The sequence below is a fragment of the Meriones unguiculatus genome, chromosome 2 (genome assembly GCF_030254825.1).
Source record: "Meriones unguiculatus strain TT.TT164.6M chromosome 2, Bangor_MerUng_6.1, whole genome shotgun sequence".
Lineage (NCBI taxonomy): Eukaryota > Metazoa > Chordata > Mammalia > Rodentia > Muridae > Meriones > Meriones unguiculatus.
Genome location: NC_083350.1, coordinates 76,292,206 through 76,307,557, shown reverse-complemented (window position 1 = coordinate 76,307,557; position 15,352 = coordinate 76,292,206). Strand labels below are relative to the sequence as shown.

The 15,352-nt window shown below is 42.5% G+C and overlaps 1 non-coding gene across 1 annotated transcript; it reads right to left on the bottom strand.

Annotated features, from left to right (window-relative positions):
• Positions 1-201: 201 nt before the first annotated feature.
• Positions 202-310, bottom strand: LOC132652698 (U6 spliceosomal RNA). Its single transcript, XR_009590275.1, has one exon. It is a non-coding gene; the product is annotated as a U6 spliceosomal RNA (small nuclear RNA).
• Positions 311-15,352: the final 15,042 nt, after the last annotated feature.

Genomic DNA, 15,352 nt, shown 5'->3' with positions numbered 1-15,352 from the left:
GGTTATATTTACCAAAAGAGAGGGCAGTCTTGGCATCGATTCTCTATTTTCTCCATGTGCCGTGTTCCCTGGTTCCCAGTCTCTCTCGTGTATCCTGCTATTTTTCCATAAAATTGTAAAGTGAAATTTACCATGCAACTTTATTATTTATTTATTTATTATGTATACTGTGTTCTGCCTGCATGTACACCTGCACGCCAGACGAGGGTGTCAGATCTCATGAATTTGCATGTCACCCTTGCGCAGGGGCCATGCTAATCTTCTCTGTATCGTTCCAATTTTTTAGTATATGTGCTGCCGAAGCGAGCACGCGTCAGATCTCATTATAGATGGTTGTGAGCCACCATGTGGTTGCTGGGAATTGAACTTGGGACCTTTGGAAGAACAGCCAGTGTTCTTAAACTCTGAGCCATCTCTCCAGCCCCTTGAAGTTTTTTTTTTTTTCTGATTTATCAGCATTGTAAGTGGTTCCATTCCCATAATTATTTAAAACTCAAGTATGATCATTTTTATTTTTCCTTTCTTCCATAGTCAATATCCAGGTTATTGGCAAAATTCATTGATTTTTTTTTTTTGCCCCTAAAATATATGTCTAATCTTCCACTCCCCATCTCTGTCAGCCCCCTAGTGGTAAGCCACCTGCCACCAGAAGTAGATATCTCAAAATATCTACTCTCAGCACATTAGTAAATTTCCTGTAGCATTCCTTGGAGGGGCAGACAGAATAGTTTTTACACATTTATAATAATTAGTTATAAAATTGTTCATGTTTTTAGAATATTTCATTTTACTATGTGAAGTTTTCTGTAGTTTCATTCTAAAAATTTCTTTTTGGTGTTTATGTTTTTTGAGACAGGATTTCTCTGTAGCCCTTGCTGTCTTGAAACTCACTCTGTAGACCAGGCTGACCTCCAACTCAGAGATCCACCTGCCTCTGCCTCCTGAGTGCTGGGATTAAAAGTATGAACCACCACCATTGGGAAAAAAGGCTTAAAAAATAAAATTACATAGTAAATTTCTACTGCTCAGCTTCATAAAATTTTCTAAGCCTATAGAGGAGCTGAAAACATTTTACTGTAAACATCCATATTTTCATCACACACACAGGACTGCCAGCGTTCTATTCATAGGTACACATTTCCCTGTCTATCAATTATCTTAAGGTGTTTCAAAGTAGGCATATAGTTATTTTCGGGTGCTTTAAAATATTTCCTGAAGTGAACTATGATTCACTCTTTCTCCTCCTCTCTTGTTTTCTTTTCTCTTTATCTGTTGCTTGTTTTTTGTTGTTGTTGTTGTTTTTGTTTATTTGTTTTGTTTTTCTTTTCTGCTTCAAATTGAACCTGGGGCTTTGCATCCCCTGGGAAAGCACACTACCACTGAGATGAACCCAAACCCTTTAATTTTATTTTAGGATTTATCCTCCCCCGACTGCTCTCTCTAACACAGTGTGTGTGTGTGTGTGTGTGTGTGTGTGTGTGTGTGTGTGTCTGTACAAGTAGGTGCTCACAGAGGCTGGAGGAGGGCATTGACTACCCTGAAGCCAAAGTTACAGGCAGTTTTGAACCACCCACTGTAGGTGTTGGGAACCAAGCTTGGGCGATTCTGGAAGAGCAAGCAGCACACAGGCTCTTAACCACAAGCTATTGCTCACGGTTGACTGACTGGCTGCATTTCTTCAAAGGAAGACTCTATTAGGATTTAGAAGTAATTTTTGCCTATAATAGAGGTATAGTATTTAGAAGACATGTGGATAGAAATGGCCTGTCATCTCCATAGTGTGTAAGGTTTTTAATGCAGGGGAATTACAGTGATAGATACCATAAATAGCTGCATTATTGGATCCAAAGATTTGGATATTAAATATACAACTTTTGTGGGGAAAGTACTGAATTTCTCTGAGGTTCTAACTGATGTGGGAATATTACTACCTTAGAATACCTGTGCGTATTGAACAACATATAATCTACTCAACATTTAGTAAATAGAAAAATTTACCTTTCTGTCTTGCTAACACAGTAATTTCATGTGAAAAAAATCCCTTGAAAGATTTATAGTGGGGAGGAAATACAATATACCTTTGTTTATGCGACTTGATTGTGCAGAATTATGAATGATGTATAAAAGTAAAGTCCAAAAAATGATGGGAAGGTAGACTTAATTCTGTTTAACAAATAGCAATTGGTTCTGTATGCAATGTGATCAAGTTACACAGATTTGTAACTCAAAAGGTAAAACTAGGATGTAAAACCAAGATCTATAAAATGAAGCAGAGACTGGGGATGAATCTCAGTGTTAGAGTACTTGCCTGGCATGGGTAAGGTCCTAGAATCCATTCAACTACCCACCCATCTACCCATCCATCCATCCATCCATCCATCCATCCATCCATCATCTATCCATCAATCCACTGATCCATCCACCCATCTACCCACCCACTTATCCATCCATCCATCATCTATCCATCCACCCATCTACCCATCTACCTACCCACCTATCCATCCATTCATCCATCCATCCATCCATCCATCCATCCATTCATCATCTATCCATCAATCCATCAATCCACTCACCCATCCATCCATCTATCCAGCATTTCGTGAATATGTATTTTGTCCCTATCTTATTGCAGGTACAGTTAGGTGCTGAGTGTAACACAGACAAAAGAGTGAAAAATTCTTACCCCATGTGGCTTATATTCTAGTGGAGGAGACTGACAATATATAAATAAAACTCTAATAAGCAAATAGGTAGTAAGAATATCCTGAAGTAAAATAAAATAATACAAAGGAGTAAAGTACTGTGAGCTATTTTATATCACGTAATCAATCAGGGAATAAGAATGACCTACCTCTTCAGGAAAGTGCTGTGTAGGTTGGAAGGCTGAAGTGGGAAGTAAAATATGCCATATTTTGAGTGAACAGATTTCTAGGTAGAATCAATTGAAAGGACGAGTCTTTGAGGCAGGAGTGGGTTTGAAGGAAACTAGGGAGGGCCATATGGTAGAACAGAGGGAGTTTGCAGTCCTCAACTAAGAATCTAAGAGTCTAAAGAGGACGAGTGAGGAGGTGACACAGGTCTTACTCCCATCATGTAAGAAGTGGAGGGATTACAAGTTTGTGGCCAGCCTGGGCTACATAGTGAGTTCTAGGCCAGCATGGATCACATAGCGAGATCCTGTTTCAAAAAAAAAAAAAAAAAAATAGAATGAATTCAGTTGGCATAGGAACGTAAATGTGGGGGCTGGAGAGATGGCTCAGAAGTTAAGAGCACTGGCTGTTTTTCCAAAGGTCCTGAGTTCAATTCCCAGCAATCACATGGCAGCTCATAACCATCTATAATGTGCCCTCTTCTGGCCTGCAGGCACACATGCAGGCAGACTACTGTATAAATAGTAAATAAATCTTAAAAAAAAAAAAGAAAGAACTTAAATATGTTAGCCAGGCATGGTGGTTCATAACTTTAATCCTAGCACTAGGGAGGCAGAGGCAGGAGGATCTCTGAGTTTGAGGCCAGCCTGGTCTAAAGATTGAGTTCTAGGACAGCAAGGGCTACACAGAGAAACCTTTTTTAGAACGAGGAAGATGAGGAGGAGGAGGAAGGAAGGAAGAGAGGTAGGAAGGATGGAGGGAAGGAAGTTTGATGTGGAAACTTGTTTTGTTTTGAGACACGCCTTCTCCACTTAGTTCTGGCTGTGTGTCACTCTGCCTGGCTGCAATGAAAACTTTTTAAGCTTTCTTGAAAGCTGAGTGAAGAGCTTGGAGAGATTGCTCAGTGGTTAAGCACATCTCCTGCTCTACTAGATGTCCTTGGGTGGCTCATAGCTGTCTGTGATTCCAGCCCTACGGGATTTGACTTTGGAATAAAGAAAGGGTTAAAGAATAAACCCTGATAGGAAAAATCTTGAGAAATACAGGTTCAAATTAAGAACCTCTGCTTATCAAAGATACCGATAAACTAAGTGCAGACATGATATAGAATGGAAAAATGTCATTTTCCGTTGAAACGTTTATTTGTTTATGCTTTATGTGTACACCTGTGTGCCTGAGTGTATTGTGCGTACCCTGGACACACAGGTGCTCTCAGAAACCAAAAGAGGGCTCTGCATTCTCTGGAACTGGAGATATAGGAAGTGGTAAGTACCAGCTGTGGGTGCTGGGAGCAAAACCCAAGTCTTCTGCAGCTCTCAGAATGTACTTTACACACACACACACACACACACACACACACACACACACACACACTATGAGTGAGATGAGTGAAACATTTATTTTAAAGAACTGGCTATGTCCTTGTGAAGACTAGCATGTCAGAAACCTAAGGGATAGACCAGCAAGCTGGAAACTCAAGCCAGAGCTGGCGTTGTTGTCTTAGATAAGGCCTTTTAACTGAGGGGCTATGTGTGAATCATCACGTTTTTAAGGATAATTTCTTCTACTTAACATAAACTAATTGTAGATCATAATTACACTTAGAAAAAAAAACAACAACAACAACAAAAAAAAAAAAAAACACCACCCTGACAGAAATGCCCAGTACTTACGTAAATAATTGGGTAATCTAGCTTAGCCAAGTTGATACACAACTAGCCAGCATATTCACTATCTATAAATTATGAAACGTGCTCAAACGCTGTTAAAGCTGGAGGTCAGTGAAGGCAGATGTTGCGAAGTTTCTCCGCGTGGTTGGGAGTGTGGTAAAATGTTTGCCTGGCATGCACAGACCCCTGGTTTTGATCCCTAGCCCTTCATAAAGTCAAATGTGATGACTCACACTTGTAATTCTAGCATCTAGGAAGGAGAGGTAAAAGGATTAGTTCAAGGTCATCCTTCGTTTCATAGTGAATTTAAGGTCAGTCCACTTCAAACCAATAAAATAAAGTTCACTCAGAAGCCTGGCAGGGTGGTGCATGCGTTTAATCTTATCACTCAGGCTGCAGAGGAGGGTTGAATGTTCCAAACCAGCTTGGGCTACGGAGTGAGCTCCAGGCCGACCTGAGACGCATAACAAGGTCCTGTCCCCAAACCAAAGAAACAACCCAAGAGCTAAGGTATTCTTCAGTGGTAGAATCTCCACCTCACTGCCACCCACATACCCCTCAGCAAGGACCTCCTCACACCTTAGCTAACTGTGTCAGAGACTTGAAAATGTATTCAGGCTCATTTATAGCTTGCAGATATAAGTAAATGCAAGGAATGCTCCTACAGAGACTGCGTTGTGTATGAAAGAACATACAAGGGAAGTAGGCGGCAGATCCATAGTCTGCTAATATTTCCTCTCATTTCAGCTGTCTTTGTTAATGTTGCGGTGATACAAAATACTCAGATAAAAGCAACTTATAAAGGGTTTCTTTTGGCTCACAGTCTGAGGTTTTAGCACACCGCAGAGGGGAAGCCACAGCTTTGGGCAGTTGGTTGCACGGCATCCATAGCCTAGAAGCACAGAGCAGTGAGTGCCGTGCTCAGCCCACGCTTCTTTTATACAGCCCAGCGAGTAGCGCCACCTGCAGGGTCTTCTTTCTGTCCAATAAAGATAGTCTTCCACAGGCATGCCCAGAAGCCATCTCCTGGTGACTGTGGATCCTATCAAGTTGACAACTGATACCAACCATCATAGGCACCTTTCTTGTGCCCTTTAACACACTGAAGGCTTTAGCTTCAGCGCAGTTCATTTAATCTGTTTTCTGCTGTGTTTTTCTAGCTCAGAAATCATTGTCAAATCTAGTGTCCTGCACCTCAGATTTTTAATGGTTGTGTTTCCTCTTTATCATTTCTAGACAATTGGTAATTATAATTAGATGTAGTTTTAGTCAGAAAGAAATTTCAGTCATCAAGATAGTTTATCATTTTGAAATGAATTAGTAGCTTTTTGTTTCACTACGGCTTTGGGCTAGCTCAGTTAGCACAGTGCCTGCCTAGCATAAGGGAAACCTGAGTTTGATTACTAACACTGCAGGAAAACCAGGCCTGATGGTTTCCAGTAGAGGCAGAAGGATTAGGAGTTTAAGATAATCCTTGGCTAAGTACATAGTTCAAGCCTGCCTGGATAGATGAAGCCTCATCTTAACAAACAAACAAACAAACCAACCCCACAACCAACCGGAAGCTGGTAGCACTTGCCTTTGGTTCCAGTACTTGGGAGGCAAAAGCAGGCTGCTCTCTGTGAGTTTGAGGCCAGCCTGGCCAGAGCAAGTTCCAGGATAGCCAGGGCTACACAGAGAAACCCTGCCTCAAAAACCAAGCCAAACCAAACCAAACAAAATAACAGCTGTGTCTTAGGCCTCAGTTTTCTAAGCCAGCATTTAAAAAGATTTTTTTAACTGTAGAAAAGAATGCACAAGCCGCTCTTTTAGGAGTCCACACTTTCTATAAGGAGTATACATGTAGTTTTGTATAGAATGGCCCTGAAGACACGGGTTAAAAGTTTGATTTCTAGCTTGGCATTACTAGGAAACTTCAAGAAGTTTCTAATTCGTTTTTCAAACTAATTAGAAGTTGCGTCATTGAAGTAGAGGCAGGGACCCTAGCTCCTCTTGTCCCTTTGTTTCACAACCACCATGAGGTGACTGGCTTGTGCAGCCATGTCCTCCAGGTCAAGATGTGCAGCTTGGCCTCAGGCTGGAAGTCAAGGGTCTGACTGATGGAGGGATGCGAGCTCTGGAATGGTGGAGACCTTTCTTCTTTGTAAATTAGCTCAGGTACTTTGTCACAGTAATGGGAGACGAAGGCCGTCGTGTTACCCCAATTCTCTGGTCTACGCAATCTGTAAAACTCTGAAAGTCATGAATTAAAACTTTACAACTAAACTCTCCTTTAAATATTTTGGTGTTTTGCACTTGCTCTTTGGGAAAAACAGACCAGGGTCTAAGTTTTCTCCTATCGTTGCTGTGGCTCTGAGAACACTATCTAATCTCTATCTAAAGTCTAATCTTCACATCTGCAAAATGATAGTGTCAACCACAGTCATCCCAATAGTGTCATAATGACTACTTGAGGACATTAACGTCAGCACTGAGTGCCTGGAGTGCAGTGAGAACTCAAGGGTTACCCAGGATTCCTACTGTATCATCCATCCCAGTAAATTAGTCTGCTTCTACTTAATGCATACAGTGCTAGGGATTGAACTGGGGCTTTGGAAATGGTAGAGAAGCACTCTCCCACTGAGCCATACCTCCCCCACCCCAACCCTAATGCTTATCATTAAATTATGTTGATTTTAAAAGGAACTAAAAGATGGGTTCTCCCTGTATTACCCAGGAAGGTGTCTAGCTTCTGGGACAGTGTTTTCCTGCCTCAGCTTCCTGAGCCACTGACTGGGCCAACCAGCAAACACTGGGCTTGAAATCTTCTGACTTCTGGGCTTCTTCTTGTCTGTACTTCCTCTTAACTTTATTAGCTATGTATTTGTTTTCAATCTTTAAATTTTAACATTTATTTATTCACGTATTTATTTGTGTGTGTGCGCACACACGGTCGCACCGTGACACTCATGCCACGAAGCATGTGCAGGGATAAGTCCAAGGACAGTTTTCGTGGGCCAGTTCTGTCGTCTTCTCGCGTGAGCTCCGAGGAGTGAACTCAGTCAGGCTTGGAGGCAGGCAAACACTGAGCCAGCTCACAGGCCCTGTTTCCAGTCTGTGTCCTTTTATTTTCGTTTGGTTGGCTTTTTGAGACAGGGTTGTTCTGTGTGTGGCCTGGGATGTCCTGGAACTTGCTCTCTAGACCAGTCTGGCTTCTAATTCCGAAATCCACCTGCCTCTACCTGCCAAGTGCTGGGATTAAAGGCTCGTGCCACCGCTGCCCAGCCTCTGCCCTTTTATTTTTTAAAGGACAAAGTTAAATCTTTTGTTTGACTTACAGATCTTTTTAATATGTAGTGAAATTCAGCTTACACAGTTTGTTACTGATTTTAAGAATGTATCCATACATTTAAATACAAATACATCTTAAATTAATGTTACTTCTTTTCTTTTGAGAGAGTAGCTGAGGATAATCTTTTATTTTATTGCCTGTGTGTGTGTGTGTGTGTGTGTGTGTGTGTGTGTGTGTTGCTTGTATGTATGTAACACATGCTTACTTGGTACCCACTTAGGCTGGAAGAGGGCAGTGGATCCCCTGGAACTGGAGTTACAGACAGTTGTGAGCTGTCATGTGGGTGCTGGGCATTGAACCTGGATCTTCTGAAAGAGCAGCAGACACTCTTAACCACGAAGACACCTCTTCAGCTCCTGAAGATGATCTTGAACTTCTGACCCTCCTGCCTCCACCTGTTGAGATTCAGACCTACAGGTGTGAGCTACCACCTGTTTCATGTAGTGCTGGGGCTAAAGCACAGGCCTTCCCAGACACAAGGCCAGCACTCTAACAACTGCACGGAATCCTTCTCTTGGATTTTGTTTGTTTGTTTTTTGAGACAAGGTTTCTTTGTATACCCTGGCGTGCTCTGTAGACCAGGCTGGCCTCAAACTTACAGAGCTCTGCCTGCCTCTGCCTTCTGAGAGTGGGGAATTAAGGCAGGCACCACCATCACCCAGCAAGATTTTTTTTTCCAGTGCTAACTCCTATACCAGAGTCTTGGGCATGTCAGGTAAGCATTCTATCATCAACCAAATCCCCACTCAGTTATCTTCTGAGATGGGGGTCTCAGTATGTTATCTTTGCTGGCTTGGAATGCCATCTATCCCTGGCTAGCTTTGAACTTGTGGTCCTCCTTCCCAGTTTCTCAAGTGCTAGGATTATGGATATGTACCAGCAAGTCAAGCTAATATCACCTGTTTTGTTTGTTTGTTTTTTTTAATTTCAAGGGACATTCTGGTATTCACATTACTCCATGTTCATGACAACCTGCCCTTGTTACTCTTAAATTTCACCAAAATGCAGAAAGCTTTAAAAAAGGCTGTCTCCTTGTTACTACAGTAATTGCTTTTCTGTGGATATAGCTATTCCAACTTCTTTCTGATGGGTTTGCTTTTTAATTAGTGATTTTTTTGTCTGCTTATATTTGTGAGCTCTGTGCTTTATAATTCTTGAATTTTTCTCTCAAATCATTTTGAAGTTCTACAAACAATTGTAGCTACTATCTTTGAAACTTAAAAGGAACAAATAAATGCTTTAAATATAATGAAAACATGAATTGTATTCCTTATGTTTTGTCTCTATCCTAAATGCTGTTTTAGTTCCCCCTTCTGGGGACTGACACTAGCAGCATTTTTTCTTTCAAATACATTTTTTCTTTCAAAAAATGTAATTTTTACTGTAATATTTTTATATATTCCAACACTTTCAACACTTATGTTAAATGCTATCAGCCTGGCAGTGGTGGTGCACGTTTTCATTCCCAGTGCTTGGGCGGCTGGAGGAGAAGCAGGCAGATTTCTGAGTTTGGGGCCAGCCTGGTCTATGGAGCAAGTTCCAGGACAGTCAAGGTTACACAGAGAAACCCTGCCTCCCCTCCCCCCCCGCAAAAAAGCTATTAAAAACTGTAAATGGTAATGTAGAGTGCAGCGTGTTTCTGTGTATATGTCCTCCTTTATCAAGACCTTGGCTTTGTCCAAGGCAGGCTGGAATCAAACTCTTGATCTTTCTGCCTTGGTCTCCCCAGTGTTAGGATTACAGGGACGTGCCATGATGCCTGACTTGTTTTTGATCTTTTCTTTTTTTTCTTTCTTTTTTTTTAGTATGGTGTCTTGCTCTGTAAGCCAGGCTGATCAAAACTTGGGATCTTTCTGCTCCGGCCTCCTGTGAACAGACTTCTACTGGCGCGCTCCCCCTTTTAGTGGCATTAATCCCTGCCCATGAGCCTGGAACTCTCATAATCACAGACCTTGGAAGAGCTTCCTCCTCTCTACCCTGTGGCATTGGTGATTGTCTCCAATTAATTTTGGAGGTGACACTTTCAAGCCCTAGAAATCTGATCCCATCTCTAGGACAAAGGTAAGGAAATTACAGTGTTCCTCCTCGCTGGAAGAATGCTGCCTGCTGGGCACAGCATCTAGTGTGCTGCTTGGGAGGCAGCCATGTTTCAGGGTTAGAATTTGGGTTAACGCACCTTTTCCTTCCAACACAGTCCTAAAATATTCCTCCGCGTGATGTTACAGCTAACGTGCTGAGGACCTGACTATATGGTCTTTACACAGAAGTTTCTGCTGGGGATTGGGCAGAGTGAAAGCTCTCAGGATTTTTATTCTTTTTCTCCAAAATCAGAAAATTCACGAGGATTTGTTTAAGTGCAATTCACTTGTACGTCATCTTCATCATACAGAATATGTAAATTTATATTTATCTCAGAAAATATTTCTTCTATTATCTGTGACAATATTGTTTCTCCTTAATTCCACACAATACAATCCCCCCTTTAAAACATCCACTCCAGTGGTTTCTATTGTATTTACAGAAAGACACACTGTCACTAAGTCTATTTTAGAGCATTTTTCACTATCCCAAAAAGAAGCCTGTGCTCATCTGCAATTATTCCTCATTTATTCTGGAACCTTCTCGCCTCAGGCATCAACAATTTACTGTTTATCTCTAGGAGTTGTCTACTCCAGACATTTCATATAAGTAGAATCACAGGACCTTTTATTTAACTTAGATAACATTTTTTTTATATTTACTCCTATTGGTGCATGTATTTGTACTTTGCTTTTTTTTTTTGCCGAATATTATGTGGATATGTCTCATTGTATCCATTCATTCATCATGTTGGTGAGCTTTGCTGCTTGAACATTTGTGGTCATGCTTTTTGTGTCATATTAAGACTCTGTAGAAAGATTTTTATAGTTTCACCCTTGACATTTAAGCCTATTTTGTGTTAGTTTTTGTACCTACTATAAGGAAGAGGCCCAACTTCATTCTTTTGCACATGAGAGTCCAGTTGTTCTAACACTATCTGCTGAGAAGACTATTGTTTCTCTGTCACATTATTTTGACACCATTGTTGGGGTGACCATAAATGCATGGGTTTATTTCTAGACTATTAATTATACTCTATTGATCTATATCTCTCCTTATGCCACTACAATGGTCTTTATTTCCTGTTTCTTTGTAACAAGGTTTAAAACCACTGTAGTCCTCCTTGTTCTTTGTTCAAAGTTGTTTCGACTCTTCTGAGTCCCTTGTGTTCTTTATGAAGTGTAGGGCCAACTTGTCAGTTTCTACAAAGGCAGCTGAGGTTTTGATAGGGACAACATTGACTGTAGATTAATGGGGGAACTATTGTCATTGTAGCAGTGGTAACACAGGAACATAGTGTGTCTTTCCATTTATTTTTCTTTCTTTTAATGATTTTTTATAGTTTATAGTATATAATACTTCACTTTCCTTTTTCGTTTACATCTGACTGTAATGATTGGCCCCTCTCTCACTTTTTGTACAGCTAGGTGTTTATACCCATGGCCTTGTACATGCTGGGCAAGCACTCCAGCACTGGTCTACATTTCTCTCCATTTCTTTCTAAAGGCATATTTGTTTTATGTGTTTGTCTGCATGTATGTCTGTGCCACATGTGTATGTCTGGTGCCCATAAAGGTCAGGAGAGGGCAGACACTCTAGAACCGGAATTACAGGGGATTGTGAACCACCATGTGGACGCTGGCAGGGATTAAATCCGTGTCCTCTGAAAGAGCAACAAGTTTTCTTAACCACTCAGCCAGTTCTTCAGCTCCCCACTCCCACACTGCCCTATCTTCCCTTCTCTTGAGAAGGGTATCTTACTATGTTGGCCAGACTGTCCTGGAATGCTACATAGCTCTTTTTAGTCTCAAACTTGTGAGCCTCCTGCCTCAGCCCCTGAAATGTTAAGATTACAGGCATGCATCAGCATTCCGGGCTACTATTTATCTGTTTTTCAGTTTCCAAGGACAGCCTGGTATTCAGATTGCTCCATTTTCATGATAACCTGCCCTTCTTAGTTTTAAATTTCACTATGAACACAGAAATCTTTAAAAAAAAAAAAAGGTGTCTCTTGTTTCTTGCATTAACTAACTTTTCATTTGCTCTAACTTGTTCTTTCAAATGATAGATTTTCTCTCTCATTGGTGTTTTGTGGTTTTTTTTTTTTTTTTTTGTCTACTCCTATTTGTGACTAGGGATGGACCACCAGGCATTGTTAATTGGCAACACATCTGAATTAACAGACCACCATTAGGTCTCCACAGTAGTCTTAACTTCTCAAGTCATTGGTCTTAGCCTAGAAGTTGGATTTTTCCTTACCACTGGGTAGAGATTTGATAACCTTTTTCCTCAGAGGAGATAAACTATTATTATAGTCTACAGGGATGGGAGTTACTAAGCCTTGGTCTGGGTGAGAAAGGAGAAGGACAAAGCAAATAAATAAAGTATAGCAGTTGAAACTTTACCTAACTGGGTCTGACTGGCTAATAATAACACATGGCTCTCAATGGAAGAAAATAATACAGTTTGCTAAGTGTCTCAGAACTATACAATGATGTCAGCCACAAACCAGCTTTCAAAGAAGTCAGCAAAACCAAAAGAAACCTGAAGACTCCACACTCTAGCTCCATAAATGGGCTGTGAAAATTGTGAAGTCTCCTAAGTCAGCTTACTTTCTAGTGCCTATTTCTGATGTGACGACAGAGGGTAATGAGTGAGGAAGATTAGTCCAGAGTGTGGTGCCAAGGACCAAAAAAACAAAAACAAAAACAAAACCCAAAAAACAAAAAACAACAACAACACCAAAACAACAACAACAACAAAAACTTTGGAAAAGGGGGTTCTTTTTGACAGCAGGACCAGGCTGTAGCCACAGAACTTGCCATGGCCAAGCAAAGGGTTTTTAGAGTAATCATTTGTAGGATTCTGTCATTTCTGTGCACTCTCCTGAACTTAAGCAGTGTAAAAAGCATTTGGAAACCATCAGTAAGTAGGTGGGACAGCGGAAGAATTCACAGACAGTGATAGAGAAGGCATTTAATAGAGCTTCAGGGGCTAATGCCCTCAATCAGCCACTCTCCGAAGCATGGACAAACAGGGATACGGAGATGGACTCAGGTAAGTTGACCTGCTACTATCACTTTTATTACTAACTTTCAGCCTTATTAAACACTCATTTTGTTTAATAATGAAGCTTGATACTATCAGTGCATTAAGCTAGCTGGCTTTCAGTAGGGGTTTATAAATATTTGTTGGGCTACTGCAGAATGAATACCAGAATCCTGTATTAGACAAGGTCCTTGTGCCATACTTGTGACATCCGCATCGTCCAGTGTGCTTGGCTCTAGCAAACAGTCCTTGAACCAAACTGCCAGGAATCTGCACTATGGCTGCACTTCAAGATTGCTGATTGGCAGTGTTCTTCCCCAGGTCCACAGGCCTCGGAAAGGCTCAAAGGGACTGAGTTTCCCCAAAGTTTCTCATCCGCTTTAGCTATTTCTATTGTCTTGTTTCTTTTTGTTGTTGAGACAGGTGACTAGCTGTGTATACAGGCTAGTCTCAGCCTCACTACACAGCCCAGGCTGGCCTGAAACTCCCACTCTTGCCCCAGCCCCTGAGTGCTGGGTCATAGATAGGTGCCACTGAATGTGACTTTTCTGTTTAACTTGGTGTGAACTTAGTTTATATGAGGTGAGCTTGGACTCTTAGGTTCCTGCTTAATTGCCTTTTCCACACTTGTGGTCGGTTCTCATGTGGTTAAAAATTGAGGGCTTTTTTTTTTTTAAGGTGATAAATTAAACTGCTAACCATCTGCATCTTCTACGTTGTAATTATTTTTAGAACACCAATTTTATTCAAGTCTGTAACAAAGCCCAGAACTGCCAGAGGACACAGCGACTGACCAAGCTTGCCCTGCTGACAGTTAAAACTGTCCTAATATGTTCTTAACGTGCAGGTTGTGGGGATCATTCAACTGTAAAATAACTATGAAAACATTTTACCTCTTTACTCCAGAAGGAACAAATGATAAAAAAAAAAAAAAGTCAGCTAAGCCTGTCTCGCTAAGGCAGGAGGAAAAGAAGACAATCGGAGCAGAAATCCCATGCCGTTCATACTCACTCCTCATACACCTCACCCATAGGCTGAGCGGCCTCTGGTTCTCTGGAAATTCCTTTCAAATAAACTAAGAAGCAGAAATAGAAACACACACACACACACACACACACACACACAACTATTTTGTCTTGAGAGGGAAGTTTAAAGAGCAAGACAAATGTATTCAAAAATTATGCTGTTTTCGTCGAGTGTCGGCAGTAATTCCACCTCTGTGACCAGGTGGTCAGCTCTGGGGTCACATACACACAGGCAACACGAACAGACGGAGAAAGTTGCGCTCAAGTGTTTAGGAATACGTGTGTGTGTGTGTGTGTGTGTGTGTGTGTGTGTGTGTGACAACTGAAAAAGAAGAGGCCATGAATTTGACACAGACCAAAGGTGTGCACGGAAAGAAAAGGGAAGGGGTGGGAGATTTAATTTAAAAAAATATTAAAAAGCAAGAGGAAAGTAGTGACTTGGAGAGCATGTGCTGATGTGGTTTGATTGACACTGTCTTTCCACTGCGACCGAGAATGATGGCCATAATGCTTGACAATGCCGCCAGCCTCCCTGTCGATGGCTCCTCGAGGCTGAAGTGTCCCGAAGGCACTAAACAGGGCCCAACCTCTCTGTGCCCCATCCAGCACGCAGCTGCTTCTCCTGGAAGGTATGGTCATGGTGTCTCCGGCAAAGTTCAAGAAAACTGGGGCTGCAGTTTTGAATACCGGCGGCCACCAACTGTGAAAGCCGGAGCGACATCTGTCACTATCTGGCGGCAGCACCCTCCGGACCAGGGCGGGCTGGAAGCGACTGCCCCCGGGGAAGCTTCCCTGTGGTCTGCCAGAGGTTCTGCAGGCGCCATGGGGAGCCTGGGTGCCAGGAGCTACCACCCAAGAGTAGGGGCCACGTCTCGGGGCTCCAGGGTGGGGTTAGTTTTGTCTGCAGCCTGCTGCCCGACCTCAAGCAGAAGGCTAAGGGCTCTTGACCCACCACGGCCCAGGAAATGGGACTTTGTCACTGGATATATTGACAAAGAAGTCACACAGTGACCCGACAGCGCCCTGGACGAACTGGGACCCTGAGAGGAAATAATCGTGCTCCCCGGCCACCCTCTTCCAGCAGCGCCAGCGGGCGATCCTTCTTCCCACGAGGTGCGCCGGGGGACGCACCGCCGCCTCCCTGCCCAAGACGATGGCCTCGCGCATCCTCCGCGCCCCGGAGCGCGCAGACCCAGGCGTGAGGGCTGCAGGGAGCGCTCCGCTGCACGTGGGGGTGCGTCTGGCCCAGTGCGCTCCCTAGGGGCCGAAGGCGACAGAGCTGGGAGAGGCCACTCGGGCGCTCGGGCCGGGAGGGGGACGGGGCGGGGG